This window comes from Chlorocebus sabaeus, chromosome 12, assembly GCF_047675955.1.
Source record: "Chlorocebus sabaeus isolate Y175 chromosome 12, mChlSab1.0.hap1, whole genome shotgun sequence".
Classification (NCBI taxonomy): domain Eukaryota; kingdom Metazoa; phylum Chordata; class Mammalia; order Primates; family Cercopithecidae; genus Chlorocebus; species Chlorocebus sabaeus.
The window spans coordinates 5583656-5611206 of record NC_132915.1 but is presented as its reverse complement, the minus strand read 5'-3'; the positions used below and the strand labels follow the sequence as shown (position 1 = coordinate 5611206).

General features: G+C 40.6%; 2 protein-coding genes across 3 annotated transcripts in view; one reads left to right on the top strand and one right to left on the bottom strand.

Moving 5' to 3' along the window:
- The window catches only part of ECM2 (extracellular matrix protein 2), a 41386-nt gene extending 40150 nt beyond the window's left edge, over positions 1 to 1236 (bottom strand). For both annotated transcript variants that reach the window (XM_007969742.3, XM_007969743.3), the window contains exon 1: positions 1108 to 1236. The gene's annotated coding sequence lies outside the window, so the exon portion shown is untranslated. The remainder of the gene's footprint in view (positions 1 to 1107) is intronic.
- Positions 1 to 27551, top strand: part of CENPP (centromere protein P) — a 269089-nt gene that overhangs the window by 200135 nt on the left and 41403 nt on the right. The window lies entirely within an intron of this gene.

Genomic DNA, 27551 nt, shown 5'->3' with positions numbered 1-27551 from the left:
ATGTATACATTTAAATTTTCTTGCTATAACAATCATATGTGCAGACCCTCCATCCTGTTGTGAGGAGTCAGGGCCTAAACCTCAGGGCTCTAGAGTTAAATTCTCATGAGGGTCTCAGGCATCCTGTTGTCCTGAAGCCTCCTGAAAGCACTCACTTATGGGGCATTGCCTGATTGAGTGCTTAGGAGTGAATGTGCCAGCTGCAGCCAGACTGAGCACACCCCTCTCTCCCAGTATCCTCATTCTGGAAACTACCTCTCTTTCTTTTTTCCCCCCAAACTGACTCACTTTTACTTACCCAGAAATCTAAGTAGATACGTACAGAAATAAATTTACAGAGCTATTTTAATTTTGACAAAATCAGTATCTAAACAGTCTCACTACAGTGTTTAAATACATTTTAGGAAATGGTCTCTCAATACTAATTTTACTATTAATGATTAGGCCTTCGTTATTTTCATTGATATGATATACAGAATTTTGCTTTGCACTTAATATTTGCTTTCATAAACAACTTCATAATTGAGTGTATGCCTCCTAGAGGTAAATTTTCTGGGATTCCAATCATAGTATCATTTTTATCAAGTAATTTTTTTCCTTCTAGCACTTACTGTGTTGATCCCAACATTAAATATTATTTATAAACCTTGATTAAGTTATTTTTCTTCATGTAAAATTTTTTACCAATTGTCTTAAGTAAAGTTTAAAAATATTAATTTAGAATTTTAAAATTCTACATGAAGTCATGAGATGTCTGTTATCTCTTTTCACTTCAACAGGTTTAAAATGAAAAATATTTTGAATTATTTATGTTCTTTTAGGACTTAAAAATTAAGAATAATATTTTCAAACCAATTTATACTTCTATTGAATACAGAATTCCACCTAAACATATAAAAATAATTTAATACTAAGTCTACAAGGTCTGAAATACTTGGGAAGTACATCGTGAAAAAAACAAACAATAATGCATTCTTTGAACTTTAAAAATCTATTAGTAACGAGCTAATTTACTCAAGAGTTTAAACATATTTGCGAAATAAAATACCCAAATATTAAAACCATTCCACATGCTAAGTAGAAACTTAAAATTTAAAACTTTTTTACCTGGAAATCTAAACTAAGTAGGCTTTGCTTGGTGTCATTTAAGTCTCCAGCTGAAAATGAAACAAAATCAGAGCTTTCTTTAAAAACAAAGAAAGGACAGAAGGGAATGTTGAAAAGTGTTTGCTGAACTTCTTAGTAAAATCTAAAATAACTGCCTCCCTTGGGGATAAATGCCTTTCAGTTTTTGTGCAGAAAATCAGCCAAGAAAGTAACCAGGGAAAATGGTTACCAAGGGAAATATTTTTTTTAATCATAAGAAAAGTAGAAAACAGCAGTGGGTGTGGGGAAAGAGCATTTTGTTTGTAGGCTGAAAAGGCACAGTTGGAAGCATAAAAATGAGCTTGATTAAGAAATCTGTGGTTTTCATAGACTATTTGCATTAAAAATTTTAAGGCTTATACTAGCCAGCATGATGTCACTTGAGCTTTATCAGATTATAGGGATGATGTTCTTGTCAGCTAAAGGCTGTATATATCTGGAATCTATTTTAATGTGGATTAATAATATTTAACTCGTCTGCCCGCCCACCTCGATCTCACCCACAATATTAACAAAACAACAACATGGTTACGTATTAATGTCAGTGGAAATTATGTAACTTCTCACCATTAAATAATAGAAAGAAAATGTGAAAGGGAGCTGTGTGGCTCCTAATTACCTGTTACTCTGGCAAATTAGTTGTGTACTTTGGCCTCAGTTTCTTTATCTGCAAATGAGAAGTTAGAGACAGATCAGGATTCCAAGTGCAACCCTACTGTTTATGAGGGACCTTGAGTAAGTTACTTAATGTTTCTGACCAAAGTTTACTCTTCTATAAAACTAGGGTGATACTTTTCAAATTTTTCTGAAAATAAAAGGAATAACATATATGAAGGGCCTAACTCAGTGCCTGTCCTAGACTAAGTAATTTTGGAACTATTTTTTAAATTCTTTTTTCTTTTTTTTTTTTTTTGAGACGGAGTTTTTGCTCTGTTGCCCAGGCTGGAGTGCAATAGCGCGGTCTCGGCTCACTGCAACCTCCGCCTCCCAGGTTCAAGGGATTCTCCTGCCTCAGCCTCCTGCGTAGCTGGGATTAAAGGCACCCGCCACCATTCCAGATTAATTTTTGTATTTTTTTTTTAGTAGAGATGGGATTTTACCATGTTGGCCAGACTGGTCTCGAACTCTTGACCTCATGTGATCCACCCACCTCGACCTCCCAAAGTGCTGGGATTATAGGCATGAGCCACCACACCCGGCCTTAAATTCTTATATCCTTATTTCAGGGGTCTAAATCATTTGGCAAAGAGGAGCTAAATATTTATTTAAATGACGTGGTTAGACTGAATCAGGATTTTGTAAAATGACCTAGATAGACTGAATCAAGATAAGGGATTAAATACATAAGCCACTCAACTTCCTAAAAATAAGGAAAATGATACTTATTTTTAAAAATGTAAAACTGAGCGTAGTGGCTCACACCTGTAATCCCAGAACTTTGGGAGGCTGAGACGTGTGGCTTACCTGAGGTTAGGAGTTTGAGACCAGCCTGGCCAACATGTGAAACCCGGTCTTTACCAGCAGTACAAAAATTAGCCGAGCATGGTGGCACACACCTGTAGTCCCAGCTACTCAGGAGGCTGAAGTAGGAGCATCACTTGAACCCAGGAGGCAGAGGTTGCAGTGAGCCAAGATTGCGCCATTGCGCTCCAGCCTGGGCGACAGAGCGAGACTACATCTCAAAAAAAAAGAAAAAGAATGAGTCCACAAATGAGCAAATACCGTTAAACAGGCAGTTCATAGAAGAGGAAATGTCAGTGGTCAATCAAACAGAAGAAGAAAATTTCTCAACCTCAGTAATAGTCAAGAAAAGTAAATTAAAACAGGAAGGTTATTTTTTCACTATCATAGTGAGATGTTGCTGACAAAACTTTGGGGGTAGAAAAATTACCCAAATAATGTCAATGCTCAGTCAAGCTTGAAGACCACTGCTAATCAAAAATCATGGCCTGATTTGAAATACATACATTGTTTTTTGGGGGGAAAAAAAGTTGGTGATATGCTGTGTTGGCCACTGTGTAGAGAAAACAGAAACTCTCCTCTTCCTTGAGGACAACTGAACAGTAGCTATACTGTCTGTCCTAGCATTTCACCTCTAGGAACCCATTGTAGAAACACCTCTTTCTTTACAAAAGTGTGCCTTCAAGGAAGTCCTCTGAAGTACTGTAAGCATGGATTAAAAAAAAAAGTTAGCCCAGTTGTGTATTGCTAGAGAACAATGTGGGCTTACCATAAAGCTATTTGGAGAAACAGAAGTAACTCCATTAATACCACCATGCATAGTTGTCCACGCTATACCAGGAATAAAGAGATTTTCAAAACTGTACATGTATCATGATCTTACCTTCTTTTGAGGTGTGTAATTTAGCATTTTACTAGAGAACAAATTGGAAGGAATAAACAACAAAATATTAACAGTGGTTATAGGGAGACTTTTACTATGTACTTCTATATTTGTATCCTGTTTTGAGCTTTGTATAATCAGATCAGAAAAGAATAACTTTTAAAAAGAATACAATCGAAAAAAGAAGTAACTCTTAAAGTAACAGCACTGAGGAATACCAGTAATTACCATGATGAGATTGACAAAGTTGCAGAAAACCAAATTTTATAATTTCTGAGCTTCCTGCTCTAAAATTTTGTGGTTTAATGGACTGTTACATGAGTCCTTTTGCAGAAACTATTTTAACCACACTAGTACATGGAAAATGCTGGTATTATGGTTTCTCCTACCCCTTTATTATTACAGACATGATTATGTCCCAAAACTTGGTTCTGACAACACTCTGCAGGAATGTGGTGTTGGTCACCAAACAACATGAGCAGAGTGAGCCACAGGGCCATCTGCCTATGAAGATTTAGACTCTAGGACATTCATTTCAGGTGATATTTGTTTTAAGTAAAGTCACCTTTTCAGTGTTTTCCCTGATGGTCTAGATTACCAATAAGGATGCAACTGTCTACCATATGACAACTTTGTAGATATGAATACCCAAATAAAGGTAAATTCTGGAAATTTTAAGTAGGGCCATACTCAGAAATTAGTTTTACCTTGTTCAGCCCGAATAAGGAAGCTTAAAGCTGTGCCTACAACCCCTGCCTGTGCACCGAATAATAGGTACAATGTTCTGGTATCTTTATGGTTAGTTGAGAATAGTCAACGGTTGGCGAACATAAGTGGAGTAGGGGGAGGTAAAATGTCTGAGTAAAGCATTAGACTGTAAATCTAAGGACAGAGGCTAAACCTCTTTTTACCAGCCCTGAGGTGACTTTCATGTTGAATTGCAAATTCAAAGAAGCAGCTTAAATCCTGCCAGGCTTCTCCTGCCTTCCCCACCCCCCACCCCCCACCCCCCCACAGCGGGAGAAGTAGATTGAAGCCAGTTGATTAGGGTATTTAGCTGTTAACTAAATTTTTATGGGTTTGAGTGCCATTTATCTAGTAAGGGCTTAGCTTAATTAAAGTGATTGATTTGCGTTCAGTTGATGCAGAGTAGAGTTTTGCAGTCCTTGGGTTTGTAGAAATTAACTATAGCCTACTTACTAAGGGCTTTGAAGGCTCTTGGTCTTGTTGAACCTAAATTTCTAGAAGATAAGCAGGGTTAGTGGGGAGATTGGTAGGAGGAAGATGGAGAGGATGGTAAGTGCGGGGAGGAGGAGTATGGACTTTGTTCTAGGACTGACCTTCTCTTTCTTGGCCCATAGTTCAAATGCCTTTTAAACTATACTAAAGTGTGACAGTTGCTTCATACTTTCCCAGTGGAATATTACATTTCAGTGGAGTAATGATATATGAGTATCTCACAACTCATTCAACCATGCCCCTGTTGATGGACATTTGGGTTGTTTCCCCTTTCCCCCTCAAATAGAGTGGGCTTTTTCAGTCTGCGTGCACATTTCCAGGTTGCTTTCCAAAAAGGTTGTAGTAGATAATGTATACTCTCACCAGAAATATATAAAATGCCCATTTCCCTGCCACTTTATTTTTTAAATAGTTTTCACATTTTTGAATGGGTAATACATATAAGTGGCATAAATTTTTACAGTGCACAGTTAAAATTTCCGTTTTCTATATCCAATACTGATAGACTGATACCAGCCTTCCCATTGAAGTAATTAAGAAATGAGATCAGCCAGGCGCGGTGCCTCGTGCCTATAATCCCGGCACTTTGGGAGGCCAAGGCTGGCGGATCATGAGGTCAGGAGATTGAGACCATCCTGGCTAACATGGTGAAACCCTGTCTCTACTACAAATACAAAAAATTAGCCGGGCAAGGTGGCATGCGCCAGTAGTCCCAGCTACTTGGGAGGCTGAGGCAGGAGAATTGGTTGAATCCGTGGGGCAAAGGTTGCAGTGAGCTGAGATCGTGCCACTGCACTTCAGCCTGGGCGACAGAGCAACTGTCTCAAAAAAAAAAAAAAGAAATGAGATCACATCTTAACATCATCAATGAAGGCTGGGGACAGTGGCTCATGCCTGTAATCCCAGCACTCTGGGAGGCCGAGGTGGATGGATCACAAGGTCAGGAGTTCAAGACCAGCCTGGCCAACATAGTGAAATGCTGTCGCTACTAAAAATACAAAAATTAGCCGGGTATGGTGGCACGCGTCTATAGTCCCAGCTACTTGGGAGGCTGAGGCACAAGAATCGCTTGAACCTGGGAGGCGGAGGTTGTGGGGAGCTGAGATCGTGCCACTGCACTCTAGTCTGGGCAACAGAGCAACACTCAGTCTCAAAAAAAAAAAAAAAAAAAACCATCAGTGAAGTGAAACTATAATGAGGAATCACTGGGCCTAGATCAGGAGATAACTGTGAGCAGCCTTTTGCCTTGCGAGTGTTTGCTAAAAATATCAATAAAGTAAAAAACAAATATGAAGGAGAAAAGATTGAGAAAGCCAAAAGTTGGGGATTTTTTCTTTTTAAAAAAATGTATCGGCCGGGAGCAGTGGCTCATGCCTATAATCCCAACACTTTGGGAGGCCGAGGTGGGCGGATCACAAGGTCAGGAGTTCGAGACCAGCCTGGCCAACATGGTGAAACCCCATCTCTACTAAAAATACAAAATTAGCCTGGTGTAGTGGCCAGTGCCTGTAGTCCCAGCTACTCGGAAAGCTGAGGCAGGACGATCACTTGAACCCAGGAGGCGGAGGTTGCAGTGAACCAAGATTGCGCCACTGTACTCCAGCCTGAGTGACAGAGCGAGACTCCATCTCAAAATAAAATAAAATAAAAATTATCATCTCAAATACTTACCATTTATTCCTCTAACTAAAATATTGTGCCCTTTGACTAATAGCTCCCCATTTCCCCCAGTCACTAGCCTCTGGCAACCACTATTCTACTCTGCCTCTGAGTTCGATTTTTTTTGTTTTTGTTTTTTTGGTTTTTTTTGAGATGGAGTGGTGCCATCTCGGCTCACTGCAACCTCCATCCCCCCTCGCCCCCCACCCCCCACCCCCAGTTCAAGCAATTCTTCTGCCTCAGCCTCCTGAGTAGCTGGAATTACAGGCACCTGCCACCGTGCCCAGCTAATTTGAGTTAGATTTTTTAAAGATTCCATATATAAGTGCGATCATGCAGTATTTGCCTTTCTGTGCCTGGCTTGTTTCACTTAGCTTAATGTCCTCCAGGTTCATCCATGTTGTCACAAATAACAGAATTTGCTACCTTTCATATATACATTTTCTTTATTCATTCGCTGATGGACACTTACGTTGATTCCATATCCTGGCTCTGGTGAATAAAGCTGCAGTGAACATGGCAGATGGCAGTTCAGTTGTCTCTTCAACATACTGATTTTATTTCCTTTTTTTTTTTTTTTTTTTTTTTGAGACAGTCACCCAGGCTAGAGTACAGTGGCACAATCTTGGCTCACTGCAATCTCCACCTCCCTGGTTCAGGTGATTCTCCTGCCTCAGCCTCATGAGTAGCTGGGATTACAAGCTTCCGCCATCGCTCCCAGCTAATTTTTGTATTTTTAATAGAGATGGAGTTTCACCAAAATTTTAATCTGTGTTCAACAGAAGTATAAATTGGTTTGAAAATACTGTTCTTAATTTTTAAGTCCTAAAAGAACATAATTCAAAATATTTTTCATTTTAAACCTGTTGAATGAAGTGAAAAGAGATAATAGACATCTCATGACTCCTGACCTCGTGATCCACACACCTCAGGCTCCCAAAGTGCTGGGATTACAGGCATGAGCCACTGCACCCAGCCTGTGATTTTATTCCCTTTGAGATTAGTGGGATTGTTAGATCATCTGGTAGTTCTACTTTTTAAATTTTTGAGGAACCTCCATACGGTTTTATATAATGGCTCCTTTCTTAAAGGGAGATGTATTCTCAAGTCCTTTGCCTATTTTTTTAATTGGGTTATTTGTTTTCTTGCTATTGAGTTGAGTTCCTTATATATTTTGGATATTATCTCCTTATTAGATATATAGTTGGCAAATATTTTCTCCCATTTTGTAGGTTTTCCCTTAACTCTGTTGATTATTTCCTTTGCTGTGTAGATATTTCTTAATTTGATATAATCCCATATGTCTATTTTTGTTTTTGTTGCCTGTGCTTTTGGGATTATGTTAAAAAAATCATTGCCTAAACCAATACCATAGAGCATTTCCCCTGTGTTTTCTTTTCTTTTTTTTTTTTTTTTTTTTTTTGAGTTGGAGTCCTGCTCTGTCGCCCGGCTATAGTGCAGTGGCATGATCTTGGCTCACTGCAGTCTCTGCCTCCCAGGTTCAAGTAATTCCCCTGCCTCAGCCTCCCCAGTAGCTGGGACTACAGGCATGCACCACCTCACCCAGCTAATTTTATGTATTTTAGTAGAGACAGGGTTTCACCATGTTGGCCAGGATGGTCTCGATCTCCTGACCTCGTGATCCACCCGCCTCGGCCTCCCAAAGTGCTGGGATTACAGGCGTGAGACACCGTGCCTGGCTCCCTATGTTTTCTTCTAGTAGTTTCACCATTTATAGTTTTTACATTTAATTCATTAGTCTATTTTGAGTTGATTTTTGTTTATGGTGTGAGATAAGGATCAACTTCATTCTTTTACATGTGAATATCCAGTTTTCTCAACACCATTTATTGAAGAAACTTCTTTCCCCATTGTGTCTCTTGGCACTTTTGTCAAAAACCAATTCACTGTAAATGCATGGATTTATTTATTGGCTCTTATTCTGTTCCATTGGTCTCTGTCGGTTTTTATGCCAGTACTATGCTGTTTGAACTACTATAGCTTTGTAGCATATTTTGATGTCAGGTGGTATAATGCCTCCAACTTTGTTTTCTTTGATCAAGATGGCATTGGTGCCAGTATGGTGGCTCACAGCTGTAATCCAAGCACTTTGGGAGGCCAAGGCAGGTGGATCACTTGAGGTCAGGAGTTCAAGACCAGCCTGGCCAAAATGGTGAAATCCCATCTCTATCAAAAAATACAAAAATTAGCTGGGCATGGTGGTACACACCTGTAATCTCAGCTACTCAGGAGGCTGAGGCAGAAGAATCACTTGCATCTGGGAGGTGGAGGTTGCAGTGAGCCGAGATCTCACCACTGCACTTCAGCCTGGGTGACAGAGTGAAACCCTGTCTCAAAAAAAAAAAGGGATTGCATTGGCTACTCAGGGTCTTTTGTGATTCCTTTTGAATTTTGTGATCGTTTTTCTGTTTCTGTTAAGAATAACATTGAAAAGGCCGGGCGCGGTGGCTCAAGCCTGTAATCCCAGCACTTTGGGAGGCCGAGACGGGCGGATCACGAGGTCAGGAGATCGAGACCATCCTGGCTAACACGGTGAAACCCCGTCTCTACTAAAAAATACAAAAAAAACTAGCCGGGTGAGATGGCGGGCGCCTGTAGTCCCAGCTACTCGGGAGGCTGAGGCAGGAGAATGGCGTAAACCCGGGAGGCGGAGCTTGCAGTGAGCTGAGATCCGGCCACTGCACTCCAGCCTGGGCGACAGAGCAAGACTCCGTCTCAAAAAAAAAAAAAAAAAAAAAAAAAAAAAAAAAGAATAACATTGAAAAAAATGTTTAAATTTTGATAGGAATTACATAAAATCTGTAGAACACTTTGGGTAGTATAGTCATTCTAACAATATTAACACTTCTAATCCGTGAACAAGAGGTATCTTTTCATTTACTTATGTCTTAAGTTTCTTTCATCAGCGATTTATAGGTTTCAGTGTAGAGATCTTTCTCCTCCTTGGCTATGTTTATTCTTAAGTATTTTGTTGTTATGTAGCTATTGTAAATTTTCTTGATTTCTTTTTCATGTAGTTTAGTTAGTATATAGAAAAGCTACTGATTTTTGTATGTTGATTTTGTATTTTGCAAACTTTATTGAATTCGTTTATCAGTTCTAACAGTTTTTTGATGGAGTCTTTAGAATTTTCTCTATATAAGATGTCATCTGCAAACAGAGAAAATGCAACTTTATCCTTTCCATTTTGGATATTTTTTATTTCTTTCTCTTATCTAATTGCTGTGGCTAGGACTTCTAGTTTTATGTTGAATAGAAGTTGCATGAGTCAGCACCATTGTCTCATTCCTGATCTTAGAGGAAAAGCTTTCAGCTTTTCATTGTTAAGTATGACATATTTACTGTGCACTTGTCATAAATGACCTGTATTGGGCTTGGCATGGTGGCTCACACCATATAATCCCAGCGCTTTGGGAGGCTGAGTCAGGTGCATCACTTGAGGTCAAGAGTTCGAGGCCAGCCTGGTTAACTTGACAAAACCCTGTCTCTACTAAAAATACAAAAATTAGCCAGGAGTGCTGGCACATGCCTGTAAACCCAGCTGTTTGGGAGGTTGAGGCACGAGAATCGCTTAAACCTTGGAGGCAGAGGTTGCAGTGAGCCACAGTTGCACCACCGCACTCCAACCTGGGTGACAGAGCAAGACTCCGTCTCAAAAAAATAAATAAATGGCCTTTATTTATGTTGAGGTACATTCTTTATATAGCTAATTTGTTGAGGATTTTTTTTTTTAATATCATGAAAGGTGTTGAATTTTGTCAAATATTCTGCATTCCAAAGTTGTTTTTTAAAAAACAAAACTAGTAGAAGCTGTAGCAAGACTGATGTATGAAAAAAAGGGAGAAAGCGTGGTTCAACAATGTGAGGACTAGAGAAACTGCTATCACCACAATTTTTATTTTTTTATTTTTTTATTTTTGAGATGGACTTTCACCGTTGTTGCCCAGGCTGGAGTGCACTGGCACAATCTCGGCTCATTGCAACCTCCGCCTCCTGGGTTCAAGCAATTCTCCTGCCTTAGCCTCCGAAGTAGCTGGGAGTACAGGCGCATGCCACCACGCCTAGCTAATTTTTTTTTTTTGTATTTTTAGTAGAGATGTGGTTTCACCATGTTGGTCGGGCTAGTCTCAAACTCCTGACCTCCGGCGATCCACCCGCCTCAGCCTCCCAGAGTGCTGGGATTACCGGCGTGAGCCACCACGTCCAGCTTACAAATTCTTAAAGCATTTAAAGGAAAGTAAGAACATATTATGAACAATTTTATGCTAGTACATTGATATATTTAGATTACATGAATAATTTCCTGAAAAAACACAACAAAATTGTCACAAGAAGAATCAGAAAATCCAAATTGTCTATAACTATTGAGGACATTGAGTCCATAATTGCAAACCTTCCCACAAGAAATAATACCACAGGTCTCTATATTCTTCAGGAATGAATTCTACCGGTTTTTTAAGACCAGCATAACTATATTACAAACTGACAGGGACATTACAAGAAAGGAAAATTTCACAGGTCAGTCTCACTAATGAATAGAGATTTTAAAATATGTATAAGCAGACCAAATCCAACAATATATAAATAATATATTATGACTATACTGGGTTTATTCAAGAACTAGCGACTTAATAAAAGTGTAAAAGTCTAAACACTTTGTGATCATCTTAACAGATGCCAAAAAAAAAAAGTTTGATGAAATTCAACAGCCATTCATGTTTTAAAAAGAATAAAGAAAGCAAATGTTTACCATACTAGGAATATAAGGAGCATCTTTAGTCTGACAGATTACCTACAAAAAAACAACATACTTCAACTACTAGCTATGTCCCCAAGAGAAGTGAAAACATACATAAGTGCACGTGAAAACTTGAGCACAATTGTTCATGGCTACACTATTCACAACAACTAAGATTTAGAAACAACCTAATGTTTATCAACCGATGAATGAATGCACAAAATGCATATCCATACAAGGGAATATTATTTGGTAATAAAAAGGAATGTCATACTGACACATGCTGAATGTGTCACCATGTGGATGAACCTCAAAAACATTACATGCAGTAGAAGAAGCCAGTCACAAAAGACCACATATTGAATGATTTCATTCGTATGAAATGTCCAAAATAGACAAATCCATTGAGAAAGTACATTAGTGGTTGCCTGAAATGAAGGGGGTAAGAAGATAGGGAATGACTGTTCATGGGTACAGGGTTTCTTTATGGAGTGACTAAAATGTTCTAAAAATAGTGGTGATGGCCCTAACTAGGAATATACTAAAAACCACAGAATTGTATATTTTAAAGTATGCATTTTATGGTGTGTAAATTATATCTCGAGAAAGCTGTTATTTTTTTAAATGATGAAATATTGACAGTTTTCCCTTTCTGAGAACAAAACAGTGATGCCCACTGAAGACCCTGGCCAGTGTGGTAAAGCAAGAAAAAGAAGAGGAACAGTTTTTCCTTCATTTTCTTATGGGAAAAGAGAAGTAAAGGAAGAAAAAAACTGTTACTATTCCCAGATTATGTGGATGTGTATGTAAAAATTCAGATTAATTACTAAAATTATCTTTAGAGTTTTCCAGACACACAATTAATATATAAAAATAAATAGTGTTTATTTTAAAATAACATTTTAAATAATCTTAGCTACTCGGGAGGCTAAGGCAGGAGTCACTTGAACCCAGAGGCGGAGGTTGCAGTGAGCTGAGATCGCACCACTGCACTCCAGCCTGGGTGACAGAGCGAGACTCTGTCTCAAAAAAAAAAAAAAAAAGTGTCATTGGACGATGCTGGGTGCTGAAGTCTTGGTAAGAGGGAATAATCTAATGAAATCGTTCAGTAAAAATAAACAGCATCCCAGAGGTCCAGAGTGCTGCTGCATGTGTGTCACTTGGAAGGTTCATGGTCCTCTGTGGCTCCTGTGTAATCCACCATGCTGATGGTTCTGCTTTGTGGGGTCTTCCATTGCTTTGGCATCATGAAAGCTCTCTTGCTGGTACTTTCTCTGCTCAGTGGAGCTCTGCTTCAAAGAAGATCAGATGGTAAATTAATGTGAAAATTGATGCCTGTCAAATTCATTAGGATTAAGACAAAATCATTATTTCAGCTCAGCAAAGGGAAGAGGATACCTGAAATGTGAGAGTCCCAGTTAGGGGCCTGTCCACCCCATACTTGCCAGGATAGTAAACATTTTATTACTGCATGTGATTACTGATGTTGGGCAAAACAACACAAATGCAGTACATCAACTATCAGATTGGAAATATATTTTAATAAAAACAAGTTATACTGACCAGAAATTTAAAAATAATTGTGTCTTTATACATTGAGATAATGAAGTTAAAGAAAAGATGTGTAAATATCAAGTAGTTAAGAATAAAAGTAACAAAAAATAAACAAGATATCCTCAGAGAAAATTATAAAATTTTGAGAGAAATTAAAGCTTAAATATGGGAATTGGGAGATACCATACTCAGTGAGTGGAACATTCAGTGTTGCAGAGATAACATTTGTCCTTACACTGATCTTAGAGTTGATGAAATTCAAATCAAAATCCTAGCAGTTCGTGTGTGTGTGTGTGTGTGTGTGTGTGTGAGCGTGAGCTAGAACTTGACAAATTCTAAACTCTATAGGGAAATGTAAAGGCCAAAGAAAAGCCAAGACATTCCTGAAGAAGAACAAGGTTATAAGACTTTCTATCCCAAATATCAACACTGAATATAAACAAGCTACAGTAATTAAGGCAATTTGGTAGTGATGGAAGGATAAACAACAGACAGTGGCACAGAAAGAGAGCAAAATACTCATTCACATGTAGCTACTCGATTTTCTCACGTGAATGGTTTCAAGGAACTGCGGAGGGAGACAAAAAGACCAAACAGACCACTCATAGGAAAATAGGCTATGGACTTGTTCTGTTTTGCTCCGGAGACCAGAACTAGAATCAATGGACAGAAACTACAAGCAGGCTGATTTGGGCTTGATTAGAAAAAGAACAAACTTTCTCATAACCAAATCTGTCCAGCTGAGCTACTTAATGAGGTGCCAGGGCCACAGGACAAGAATGAGTTGAGTAAAAACTAGATGAAGCCGACCCAGTGGCTCACGCCTGTAATTCCAGCACTTTGGGAGGCTGAGGCAGGTGGCTCACTTGAGGTTAGGAGTTCGAGACCAGCCTGGCCAACATGGTGAAACCCTAACTCTACTAAAAATACAAAAAGTAGCTGGGCATTGTGGCGCATGCCTGTAGTCCCAGCCACTCAGGAGGTTGAGGCAGGAGAATCACTTCAACCCAGGAGGCGGAGGTTACAGTGAGCCAAGATCGTGCCACTGCACTCCGGCCTGAGCAAGAGAGCATGACTCCATCTCAAAAAAAAAAAAACTAGATGACATTCTATTGAGAATTTTGCCGAAGGAATTTCCCAGACACTGGACTAGATATCATTTTATCAATAGGGTCTGTGCTGCTTTGATTCTGCCTCCCTAAGATAGTGTTCTTAGGCAGTGGAGAACATAGATGTACGTTCTGTCTCTGAGCACTTCTCTTACTCCCTGAGCAAAGTTTGTTCAGGAGCCAGGCTTAGTAATAATGGCCAATGTAGACAAAGTACAGTACAGTTAGAGGCTGGATTCTGGGTCTGGTTCTTCCATCCATAGTTCTTCCAAGCCAGTAGCATCTGGAGCCTTTCCTTGAAGTCGCAGGTGACTAAAACAGACACTGAATCTCTGTACTCAGCATGATATCAGAGACAGGACACATTGATGGATTCCCCTGCATTCAGTCTAGAAGTGGAAACAAACTCATTTGAACAAACGGTGTCATTGGGCCGGGCGTGGTGGCTCACGCCTGTAATCCCAGCACTTTGGAAGGCTGAGGCAGGCGGCGGGCGGATCACGAGGTCAGGAGATCGAGACCATCCTGGCTAAGATGGTGAAACCCCGTCTCTACTAAAAATACAAAAAATTAGCCAGGCATGGTGGCATGCACCTGTAGTCCCAGCTACTCAGGAGGCTGAGGCAGGAAAGTCACTTGAACTCCAGAGGCGGAGCTTGTAGTGAGCTGAGATCGCGCCGCTGCACGCCAGCCTGGGTGACAGAGCGAGACTCTATCTCAAAATAAAATAAAATAATAAAAAAAGTGGTATCACTGGAGGATGCTGGGTGCTGAAGTCTTGGTAAGAGGGTATAATCTAATGAAATTGTTCAGTTTCTTTTGTTTTTGAGAATTAAACTGTAAGATATGACATTTGATATAACAAGTTTTCCTGAGACCTGTTATTTTTTTGTTTAGACTTTGTTTGATTTCCTGTCCTGCTGCAGTAATATTCAGTCTGGGAGGCTGGAAGTATTTCTAGATAGTTGTGCATGTGAAGGGATGTAGGGGTTGAGGCAAGAGTACAAATGAAGGTTCATATATGATATTCCAAATGTGTAAAAGTTACACCTCAAGCCAACAAGCAGTTAAATAAATAATGTTTTATTCTCTTATCTTGAAAAGTATCCTTCATAACAACCTGGAAAGCCAGGTTCCAATTTAGAATCCTGAACTCCTCAGGATTCACTTACACCAAAACATGGTGGCTCAGGAAGGAGCCAGTACACAGCCCACCACACTTTTCTACCCTATGTCATGACATGCTTGTGCCTCCAGGCCCTTTCCCCAGCTCTATATGAGCAGCTACCCTCTGGCCCTGGGGTTGCCTGCACACGCAGTGTTGTCTGTCTTCAGGGTGACAGAGCCAGGGAAGAGGAATGCATAAGCCCTGGAAACAAAGTTATTTGGGCAGAGAATTCCAGGCTGCCAGATACTCAGAGCATTTCCTGGGGAGGTGACTGTGGCACATAGACATCTTGCTTAGTGGCCAAGCGGAGCCCATGTCACAAACCCCTCTTGTCCAGGTTTAAGTGTGACGCTGGGATTGGAAGCCAGGAATTATCATGAGTGGAAGCCATAGTTTCAGGCAAAAAAATTTGGGCGAGAAATATATAGTACTGTTATATAGTAAGGTGTTAGGTATAGAGGTCTCATTGTGATATAGCATACTTCCCCAAAATGATGTCCTATGCTTTTTGTTTTGATTTTTGAGACAGGGTCTTGCTCTGTCACCCAAGCTGGACTGTAGTGGCACAACCACGGCTTACTGTAGCCTCAACCTCTCAGGCTGAAACAATCCTCCCACCTTAGCCTGCCAAATATCTGGGACTACGGGCACATACCACCACACCTGGCTTATTTTATTTTATTTTATTTTATTTTATTGTTTTATTTTTCCATAAGTTATTGGGGTACAGATGGTATTTGGTTACATGAGTAAGTTCTTTAGTGGTGATTTGTGAGATTTTGGTGTACCATCACCTGAGCAGTATTCACTGCACCCTATTTGTAGTCTTTTATCCCTCATCCCCTCCCACTCTTCCCCCCAACTCTCCAAAGTCCATTGTATCATTCTTATGCCCTTGCATCCTCATAGCTTAGCTCCCACATATCAGTAAGAACATACGATGTTTGGTTTTCCATTCCTAAGTAACTTCACTTAGAATAATAGTCTCCAGTCTCATCCAGGTCACTGCAAATGCTGTTAATTCATTCCTTTTTATGGCTCCATAGTATTATATCATATATATATGGAATATATATATATATTTGATATGGTGTGTGTGTGTGTATATATATGATATGGTATACACACACACACCACAGTTTCTTTATCCACTCGTTGATTGATGGGCATTTGGGTTGGTTCCATGATTTTGCAGTTGTGAGTTGTGCTGCTATAAACATGCATGTCTAAGTATCTTTTTTGAATAGTGACTTCCTTTCCTCTAGGTAGATACCCAGTAGTGGGACTGCTGGATCAAATGATGGTTCTACTTTTAGTTCTTTAAGGAATCTCCACACCGTTTTCATAGTGGCTGTACTAGGTTCCATTCCCACCAGGACTGTTCAACCACATCTATGCCAACATCAACTGTTTTTTGATTTTTTGATTATGGCTATTATTGTAGGAGTAAGGCGATATCACATTGTGGTTTTGATTTACATTTCTCTGATTATTAGTGATGTTGAGCGTTTTTTCATATGTTTACTGACCATTTGTATATCTTCTTTTGAGAATTGTCTATTCATGTCCTTGGCCCACTTTTTGATAGGATTGTTTGTTTTTTTCTTACTGATTTGTTTGAGTTTGTTGTAGATTCTGGATATTAGTGCTTTGTCAGATGTATAGATTGTGGGGATTTTCTCCCACTCTGTAGGTTGTCTGTTTACTCTGTTGAGTGTTCCTTTTGTCATGCAAAAGCTCTTTAGTTTAATTAGGTCCCAGCTATTTATCTTTGTTTTTATTGCATTTCCTTTTGGGTTCTTTGTCATGAAATCCTTGCCTAGGCCAATGTCTACTTATTTATTTTATTTTTTTCTTTTTTTCTTTGTCTTTTTATTATTTTTTCTTTTTTTTTAAGCCAATGTCTACAAGGGTTTTTCCAGTGTTATCTTCTAGAATTTTTATAGTTTCAGGTCTTAGGTTTAAGTCTTTAATCCATCTTCAGTTGATTTTTGTATAAGATGAGAGACAAGGATCCAGTTTTATTCTCCTGCATGTGGCTCGCCAATTACCTCAGCACCATTTGTTGAAAAGGGTGTCCTTTCCCCGCCTCATGTTTTTGTTTGCTTTGTCGAAGATCAGTTGGCTGTAAGTATTTGGGTTTATTTCTGGGTTGTCTATTCTGTTCCATTGGTCTATGTGCCTATTTTTATACTGGTACTATGTTGTTTTGGTGACGGTGGCCTTATATTATAGTTTGAAATTAGGTAGTGTGATGCCTCCAGATTTGTTCTTTTTGCTTAGTCTTACTTTGGTTGTGTGGGCTCTTTTTTGGTTCCATATGAATTTTAGAATTGTTTTTTCTAATTCTGTGAAGAAGGATGGTGGTATTTTGATGGGAAATGCATTGAATTTGTAGATTGCTTTTGGCAGTGTGGTCATTTTCACAATATTGATTCTACCATCCATGAGCATGGGATGTGTTTCCATTTGTTTGTGTCATCTGTGATTTCTTTCAGCAGCATTTTGTAGTTTTCCTTGTAGAGGTCTTTCGACTCCTTGGTTGTATATATTCCTAAATATTTTATTTTATTTTTTTGCAGTTATTGTAAAAGGGGTTGAGTTCTTGATTTAATTCTCCACCTGGTCCCTGTTAGTCTATAAAAGAGCTACTGATTTGTATACATTAATCTTGTATCTGGAAACTTTGCTGAATTCTTTGATCAGTTCTAGGAGCTTTCTGGAGGAGTCCTTAGGGTTTTCAAGGTAAACGATCATATCATCAGCAAACAGTGACAGTTTGACTTCCTCTTTACCAATTTGGACGCCCTTTATTTCTTTCTCTTGTCTGATTGTTCTAGCTAGGACTTCCGGTACTACGTTGAAGAGGAGTGGTGAGAGTGGGCATCCTTGTCTCGTTCCAGTTCTCAGAGAGAGTGCTTTCAACTTTTCCCCATTCAGTATTATGTTGGCTGTGGGTTTGTCATATGGCTTTTATTACATTAAGGTATGTCCCTTGTATGCCGATTTTGCTGAGAGTTTTAATCATAAAGGGATGCTGGATTTTGTCGAATGTTTTTTCTGCATCTGTTGAGATTATGTGATTTTTGTTTTTAATTCTTTCTTTCTCTTCTTTCCTTCCTTCCTTCTTTCCTTCCTTCTTTCCTTCTTTCCTTCTTTCCCTCTTTCTTTCTTTCTCTTTCTTGTCTTGAGACAGAGCTTCGCTCTTGTTACCCAGGCTGGAGTGCAGTGGCGCAATCTTGGCTCACTGCAACCTCTGCCTCCCAGGTTCAAGTGATTCTCCTGCCTCAGTTTCCCAAGTGGCTGGGATTACAGGCATGTGCCACCACTCCCAGCTAATTTTTTGTATTTAGTGGAGATGGGGTTTGAGCATTTTGATCAGTCTGGTCTTGAATTTCTGACCTCAGGTGATCCACCCGCCTCACCCTCCCAAAGTGCTGGGACTACAGGCGTTAGCCACTGCGCCCTGCTGTTGTTTTTAATTCTGCTTATGTGGTATATTATGTTTATTGACTTGCATATGTTAAACCATCCCTGCATCCCTGGTATGAAACCTACTTGATCATGGTGGATTATCTTTTTGATATGTTGTGGGATTCTATTAGCTAGTATTTTGTGCTTTTTTGTTTTGTTTTGTTTTTTCCGAGATGGAGTCTTGATCTGTCACCCAGGCCGGAGTGCAGTGGCGCGATCTTGGCTTACTGCAACCTCCGCCTCCCGGCTTCAAGTAGTTCTCCTGCCTCAGCCTCCCAAACAGCTGAGATTACAGGTGCCCGCCACTGCACCTGGCTAATTTTTGGTTTTTTAGTAGAAATGGGGTTTCACCATGTTGACCAGGCTGGTCTCTAACTCCTGACCTCGTGATCTACCCGCCTCAGCCTCCGAAAGTGCTGAGATTACAGGCGTGAGCCACTGCGCCCAGCCTTCAGTTACCTAGTATTTTGTTATGGATTTTAGTATCTATGTCCATCAAGGATATTGGTCTGTATTGTTTGTTGTTGTTGTGGTGGTGGTGGTGGTGGTGGTGTTCTTTCCTGGTTTTAATATTAAGGTGATGCTGGCTTCATAGAATGAGTTAGGGAGGGTTCCTTCTTTCTCTGTCTTTTGGTATTGTGTGAAAAGTATTGGTACCAATTCTTCTCTGAATGGTAGAATTCTGCTGTGAATCCATTTGGTTTTGGACTTTTTTTGGTTGGTAATTTTTTTTTTTTTTTTTTGAAATGGAGTTTCACTCTTGTTGCCCAGGCTGGAGTACAATGGTGCGATCTCAGCTCACTGCAACTTCCGCCTCCCAGGTGCAAGCAATTCTCCTACCTCAGCCTCCCGAGTAGCTGGGATTACAGATGCGTACCACCACACCTGGCTATTTTTAGTAGAAACGGGATTGCACCATGTTAGCTAGGTTGGTCTTGAACTCCTGACCTCAGGTGATCTACCCATCTCAGCCTCCCAAAGTGCTGGGATTATAGGCATGAACCACTGCGCCCGGCCAGTAATTTTTTAATTACCATTTCAGTCTTGCTGCTTATTACTGGTCTGTTCAGGTTATCTAATTCTTCCTGATTTTAGCTAGGAAGATTGTATTTTTCCAGGAACTTATTCATGTCTTCTAGGTTTTCTATTGTGTGTGTGTATAGGTATTCATAGTAGCCTTGAATGATCTTTTGTATTTGAGTGGAGTCAGTTGTAATATCTCCTGGTGTGTTTCTTAGTGAAGTGATTTGGATTTTCTCTCTTCTTTTCTTGGTTAATCTTGCTAATGGTCTATCAATTTTATTTATCTTTTCGAAGAACTAGCTTTTTTTTTTCATTTATCATTTGTATTTTTTTGTTGTTGTTTATGTTTCAATTTCATTTAATTCTGCTCTGATCTTGGTTATTTCCTTTCTTCTGCCGGGTTTGTGTTGGGTTTGTTCTTATTTCTCTAGTTCCTTGAGTTGTGACCTTAGATTGTCTGTGCTCTTTCAGACTTTTTGATGTAGGTGTGTAGGGCTGTGAACTTTCCTCTTAGCACGACCTTTGCTATCTCCCAGAAGTTTTGATAGGTTGTGTCATTGTTGTCATTCAGTTAGAAGAATTTTTTAATTTCCATCTTGATTTCATTTTTGACCCAATGCCCATTCAGGAGCAGGTTAATTTCCATGTATTTACATGGTTTTGAAGTTTCCTTTTGGAATTGATTTCCAGTTTCATTCCACTGTGGTCTAAGAGAGTGTTGGATATAATTTCAATTTTCTTAAATTTATTGAGGCTCGTTTTATGGCCTATCATATGGTCTATCTTGGAGAAAGTTCCATGTGCTATTGAATAGAATGTGTATTCTGCAGTTGTTGGATGAAATGTTCTGTATATATATCTGTTAATCCATTTGTTCCAAGGTATTAGAACGGCCAGGTGTGGTGGATCACACCTGTAATCCCAGCACTTTGGGAGACCGAGACGGGCGGATCACGAAGTCAGGAGATTGAGACCATCCTGGCTAACACGGTGAAACCCCGTCTCTACTAAAATACAAAAAAAAAGTAGCCAGGCGAGGTGGCGGGCCCCTGTAGTCCCAGCTACTCGGGAGGCTGAGGCAGGAGAGTCACTTGAACCCGGGAGGCGGAGCTTGCAGTGAGCTGAGATCGCGCCACTGCACTCCAGCCTGGGCGACAGAGTGAGACTCCGTCTCAAAAACAAAAACAAAAACAAAAAAAAAGCAAGGTATTAGAACAAGTACTGAAATTCCCCACTATTATTGTATTGCTGTCTATCTCATTTCTTAGGTCTATTAGTAATTGTTTTATAAATTTGGGAGCGCCATTGTTAGGTGCATATACATTTAGAATTATGATATTTTCCTGTTGGACAAGGCCTTTTACCATTATGTAATGTCCCTCCTTGTCTCTTTTAACTGCTGTTGCTTTAAAGTTTGTTTTGTCTGATATAAGAATAGCTACCGCTGCTCGCTTTTGGTGTCTATTTGCATGAAATGCCTTTTTCTACCCCTTTATTTTAAGTGTATATGAGTCCTTATGTGTTAAGTGAGTCTCCTGAAGGCAACAGATAGTTGGTGAGTGAGTTCTTATCTACTCTGCTGTTCTGTATCTTTTAAGTGGAGGACTTAGTCCATTTACCATTGCATCCTTCCTGCTCTTTGTTGCCTGTGTACTTTGCAGGCTTTTTGTTTTTTGCTTTTTAGCTTGTATTTTTGTTCTATAGGTCCTGTGTGATTTATGCTTTAAAGAGGTTCCATTGTCATGTATTTCCAGGACTTGTTTCAAGATTTAGAGTTCCTTTTAGGAGTTCTTGTAGTGGTGGCTTAGTAATGGCGAATTCTCTCAGCATTTGTTTGTCTGAAAACAACTCTATCTTTCCTTCACGTGTGACGCTGAGTTTCGTGGAATACAAAATTCTTGGCTGATAATTGTTTTGTTTGAGGAGTAGGGCCCTAATCCCTTCTAGCTTTTAGGGTTTCTGCTGAGAAATCTGCTATTAATGTGATAGGTTTTCCTTTATAGGTTACCCGGTGCTTCTGTCTCACAGCTCTTAAGATTCTTTTCTTCATCTTAACTTTGGATAACCTGATGACAACATGCCTAGGCAAAGATCTTTTTGTGATGAATTTCCCAGGTTTTTTTTGTGCTTCTTGTATTTGGATATCTGGCCCTCTAGCTAGACTGGGGAAGTTTTCCTTAATTATTCCCCCAAATATGTTTTTCTTTTAGAATTCTCTTCCTCCTCAGGAACACCAGTTATTCTTAGGTTTGGTCGTTTAGCATAATCCCAGACTTCTTGGAGGCTTTGTTCTTATTTTCTTATTCTTTTTCCTTTGTCTTTGTTGGACTGGATTTATTCAAAGACCTTGTCTTTGAGCTCTGAATTTCTTTCTTCTACTTCTTCAGTTCTATTGCTGAGACTTTCCAGAGCATTTCGCGTTTTTGTTGTTGTTGTTGTTGTTGTTGTTGTTGTTGTTGTTGTTGTTTTTGGAGACAGAGTCTCGCTCTGTCGCCAGTCTGGAGTGCAGTGGCGCAATCTCGTCTCACTGCAACCTCCACCTTCTGGGTTCAAGCGATCCTCCTGCCTCAGCCTCCCAAGTAGCTGGGATTACAGGCATGCACCACCACACCAGACTAATTTTTGTATTTTTTTAGTAGAGACGGGGTTTCAACATGTTGGCCAGGATGGTCTCGATCTCCTGACCTCATGATCCACCCACCTTGGCCTCCCAAAGTGCTGGGATTACAGATGTGAGCCACCGTGCCTGGTCTGCATTTCGCATTTCTAAAAGTGTGTCCAAAGTTTCCTAAATTTTGTATTGTTTTTTCTTTAAGCTATCTATTTCATTGAATATTTTTCCCTTCAATTCTTGTATCATCTTTTTGGATTTCCTTGCTTTGGGCTTCGCCGTTCTCTGGTCCCTCCCTGATTAGCTTAATAACTAACCTCCTGAATTCATTTTCAGGTAAATCAGGGATTTCTTCTTGTTTTGGATCCATTGCTGGTGAACTAGTATCATTTTTGGGGAGTGCTGAAGAACCTTGTTTTGTCATATTACCAGGGTTGGTTTTCTGGTTCCTTCTCATTTGGGTAGGTTCTATCAGAGGGAAGGTCTAGGGCTGAAGGCTGTTATTCAGATTCTTTTGTCCCACGGGGTGTTCCTTTGATGTAGTACTCTCCTCCTTTTCCTATGGATGTGGCTTCCTGTGAGCCGAACTTCAGTGATTATTGTCTTTCTTCTGGGTCTAGCCAACCAGCGAATCTACCCAACTCTGGGCTGGTACGGGGGATTGTCTGTACAGAGTCTTGTGATATGAACCACATATGGGTCTCTCATTCTGGTGGAGGTGGCAGAGGGTGCAGTGGGCTCCATGAGGGTCCTTAACTTTGGTGGTTTAGTGTTCTAGTTTTGTGCTGATTGGCCTCCTGCCAAGAGATGGTGCTTCCTGGAAAGCATCAGCTGTAGTAGTGTGGAAAGGGACCAGTGTCCTAGAACTCCCAAGGTGGTAGGCCCTTTGTCTTCAGCTACCAGGGTGGATAGGAAAGGACCATTAGGTGGCGACAGGGCTTGGTGTGTTTGAGCTCTCCTTGGGTGGGTCTTGCTGCGGCTGCTGTGGGGAATGGGGTTAGACTCCCAGGTCACTGGAGTCGTGTACCTAGGAGGATTATGGCTGCCTCTGCTGAGTCATGGAGGTTGTCAGGGAAGTGGGGGAAAGCCAGCAGTCACAGGCCTCACCCAGTTCCCACGCAAACTGAAGGGCAGTTCCCCCACTGCCCAACAGCCCCAAGTCTGTTTCCAAGCAGAGGGCAAGAGGGGCTTGAAAACTTGCCTGAGGCCGTCCGCCTCCCAGCTGCCAAAGAAAAGGGCTCTTCCCCTGCCCTGAAGTCTGCACACCGGATTCACACCCTCCTCCCCAGTTATGGCCAGAAGGCTTCTTGCCTGTTCAAATTGTTACAAAGTTCGGCTGGAGAATTCCTTCTCCCTGTGGAGTTTTACTCCCTGTGGAGTTTTACCCCCTGCTCCTCTGGCCACCCTCCCGATGGATCCCTGTGGTGTCAGGCAGGAATGGGCTGCTTGGGGACCCAGCGAGCTCCCAGGGCTTTTCTGCTGCTTCCTCTACCCCTGTATTTCACTCAGCTCTCTAACTTGACTCAGCTCTAAGTCAAGTCGGAAACTTCTCCTGCAAACAGACCTTCAGCTTCTCCAGTGGGGTGTGTGTTTAGGAGAGGAGGGCCTCCCTTTCCCACTTCTGCATTTGGGGCACTCACAGTAGTTAGGGTGTCTCCCGAGTCCTGCAGGAGCAGTCCATTTCCCTCAGAGGGTCTGTGGGTCCTCTTGGGATTGCCAATTTGTTCTTGCAGTCGATCTGGAGCTAAAATCCACAATGCAAGCCTACGGATGTTGGTCTCTCTGGAGCTATAATTTAGTCCTGCCTCCTGTCTGCCATGATCCCCTCCATCTCCTACATTTTTTTTTTAATTTTTTTTTCATAGAGATGGGGGTCTCACTATGTTGCCAGCGCTGGTCTCGAACTCCTGGGCTCAAGTGATCCTCCTGCCTTAGCCTCCCAAAGTTTTGGGATTACAGGCATGAGCCACTGTGCCTGCTGTCCTATGTTTTTAAATGTGTTTTGCTGATGAAATAAGGGAAGCTCTACCATAAATGTAACATAAGGAAACCAGTCTGGGCCTGGCACAATGGCTTATGCCTGTAATCCCAGCACTTCGGAAGGCTAAAGCACAAGGATCACTTGAGCAACAAAGCAAGACCCCATCTCTGCAAAACATTTAGAAATTAGCTGGGCAAAGTGGCACGTATCTATAGTCCCTGCTACTTGGGAGGCTGAGGTGGGAGGATCAGTTACTTGAGCCCAGGAGTTCAAGGCTGCAGTGAGCTATGATTATACCATTGCACTCCAGCCTGAGTGACACAGCAAGACCCTGTCTCTAAAAGAAATGAAACAAAATGCAAGAAAATAGAAGAAAAAAAAAATCTGTCATAGTCTAGTTTGGCAGAAACAAAAAACAAACTAGATAAACATGTGAGTGGCCAGTAGGTTCTCATATCATGACTGAAGAAAGCATCACCATGAACTTGTCCATTACAACAGAAGATCATATATCAACATTAAAGGATGAGAAACTTAGTCATGAATCCCTTGGTGTTGCATCATGAAGTTTGCCATCTAGTCTTGGGTATGAACCCATAACTACCCAGTTTCCATCCTTTTGGACATGACCCAAAGCTGATTGCAAAGTCTTAATTAGACTAAACTATCTAGCATTACATTAGAGCCCAAGTGTTCAGTGGTAGACAGCGACTATGTGCCCGTGGGGTCACAGTGGAGCCTGTCTTGAATCAGGAGCATGGCAGTTTGTATAATCTTAATCTGTTCTTAGCCTACTTAAGCGTCCATCAGCCAAAAATAATCTTCCTACATCCTGTTTGGCTGTCCTCAAACTGCTTTTATTCCTTCATCCCATTCTCTACTCCATTTATTTACAAAGTAATCTACAGGAAATGCCTCCATGTATTCACCTTCCATTTATTCCTTATTCTACCACAATTCTGCTTCCGCATTTATGGCTCTCAGAAAACTGCAGTCTCAAAAGTCGCAGTGGCTCCAGACCTATCTATGCAGCCTTCCTTTTCCTTGTCTTTTTTTTTTTTCTTTTTAAGTTGGTTACCCAATTCTTGGAAGTCAATCTGCTCTTCTACTTTTCTGACTTTTTTTCTCAGTACCTCATACTGGTTCCCCTCCACCACGACCTTCGTCCATGTCTTAAATGTTGATGCTCCCCAGGTTTCCTCTTGGCCCTCTTCTCTTCCCATTCTTGCTGTCCCCCATGATCTGCTTCATTCATTAAATAAGCATAAACGAGCCCCTCCATTAATCACATTGCTTTAATATATGCTAATGGGTTACATACCAGTTTTAAGTTCTGAGCTCTTTCCTGAGCTTCATACACAGCTTAAATTGCCAGCTTCCATTTGGTCACCTTGGCTTTGATTTCTTCCAAGCACTACCTCGGCACATCTACAAGAACAAGTCATATTATCATCCCTGTTCCTCCCCCAACCCCTCAAACTTGTTATTCCTTTAATATCCCTTATTGTAGATAATTCATGAAACAGCAGAAATGCAAGATTTACCTAACAATTGGTTTTAGGTCTGGGTTTTAACATTTAGCTTTTTATACATTTGGGCTTGGATGGATATAGTGAATTTATATTATGTCCCTACAGCAGGAAATTGTTTTTGCTTATCTAAACCAACCTGTTTTAACACTTGTAATATTCTGGCAAGAGTTCAGGAAGAATTTAAATTACAGGAGAAACTTTGTACAAAGAAAACCACATTTGGTATTTATAGTTTAATTGTTTTTCTTAAAGACTACATTAAGTCATTTTTTACCATAACGGTGTGCATTCAAAGCTAAAATTGTTATTTATATTATTCAGCATTGGAGTAGTTTTGTAGAGTTTCAAAGTAACCTAAGAGTAGACATTTTGGGTATGCTTATTGGCAGAATCGGATTCTTACCTGTTCCTACATACGGTATACCTGCCAGATGATAGGGAGAGCCAGATGGGAGAGAAACAAAGAAGTCAGCATGAATGAGCACCTACTGGCTGCCAGATGCCTAGTTCTTTGCTAGGCACTGTGCACATGTAGTCTCAAGAAATTCTTCAACCCAGTGCTGTGTGCTATTATCCTCCAGTTTACAGAGGAGGAAAACTGAAGTGTCACCGAAGCTAAATGACTTTTCAGGCTAACTGAAAAGTCACTGGTCAGCGCTTCTTGCCCCCACAACAGACATTGAAAGACACGTATTCAGAAGCCTTTGAGATGGAAAGTAGATGGCTTGAGTGCCTGAATTTGGTGACAGATCACTGTGAAAGAGTCAGAACTGGAGCTCAGATCTCAGCTAGGCCACTTGCCTCACAGTGAGTATTGCATAAAATCACATTTCCCTTCTTCTGGAACTCAGTTTTCTTTCTTTCTTTTTTTTTTTGAGTCCGAGTTTTGCTCTTGTTTCCCAGGCTGGAGTGCAGTGGCGTGATCTCGGCTCACTGCAACCGCCACCTCCCAGGTTCAAGCAATTCTCCTGCCTCAGCCTCCTGAGTAGCTGGGATTACAGGCGCCCACCACCACGCCCAGCTAATTTTTTGTATTTTTAGTAGAGATGGGATTTCATCATGTTGGCCAGGCTGGTCTTGACCTCCTGACCTCAGGTGATCCACTCGCCTCAGCCTCCCAAAGTGCTGGGATTGCAGGCATGAGCCACCGTGCCCTGCCCCAGTTTTCTTATCTTTAAAGTGAGACCATTAGAGATGTCATAGGTTATTTCTCTTTCACAATGTAGGGTGTGGTGTTCTGGGTTTGGGAAGCAGGCAGCCACAGCCACAGCCTCCAGAACTGTTCTTTTCCCTACAATTTTCCTTCTGCAAACCCTGAAACCCATGCTTAGCGTGAGGTTTATGAGAAAATTACACATATGGTAGTTTTAACATTTGCTGGGAATGGGGATTCTTTTCCACTGATACACTGTCTGAAGGAGATGGCTGTAAACCAGAGTGACCACAATATTTACAAAACTATTTAATGAAAAAGATGACTTTGGCAACTGATGTAACCCATCATTTATGGGGGGGATAAAGAGAAGTTCACTTGAGGTTTAATAAATCAAAACATAGTGTTTGTCCACAGCCTCATTTTTTCCCCATTACTGGAAGATGATATCATCATTTTCATTTCCATTAGAATCTTTTAGCATCCAGGGGGATGAAAAATTAATATTAGCTGGTTTTATTGTGCCGTTTTTATTTTTAAAGACAATTTTAGTTTTAATTTTACCAGATATGTGAATGGGGCTTTCAAACTGTACCTGAGGATTCATGGCATTTTTATAAGAATTGTAGTGTGGAAGTGACGGACTTTTCTTTTATGTGTACAAGGATTATTCTTTTAAAGCCTCGAGCCTCCAGTTTTTGGTAGCCTGCTCTTTTCCTCAATCCCTGACTTAAATATCAAGCCTTTGAAGAAGCGTTCTCCAGCTTCATAGCACCCTACTTACGCTGCTACACCAGGA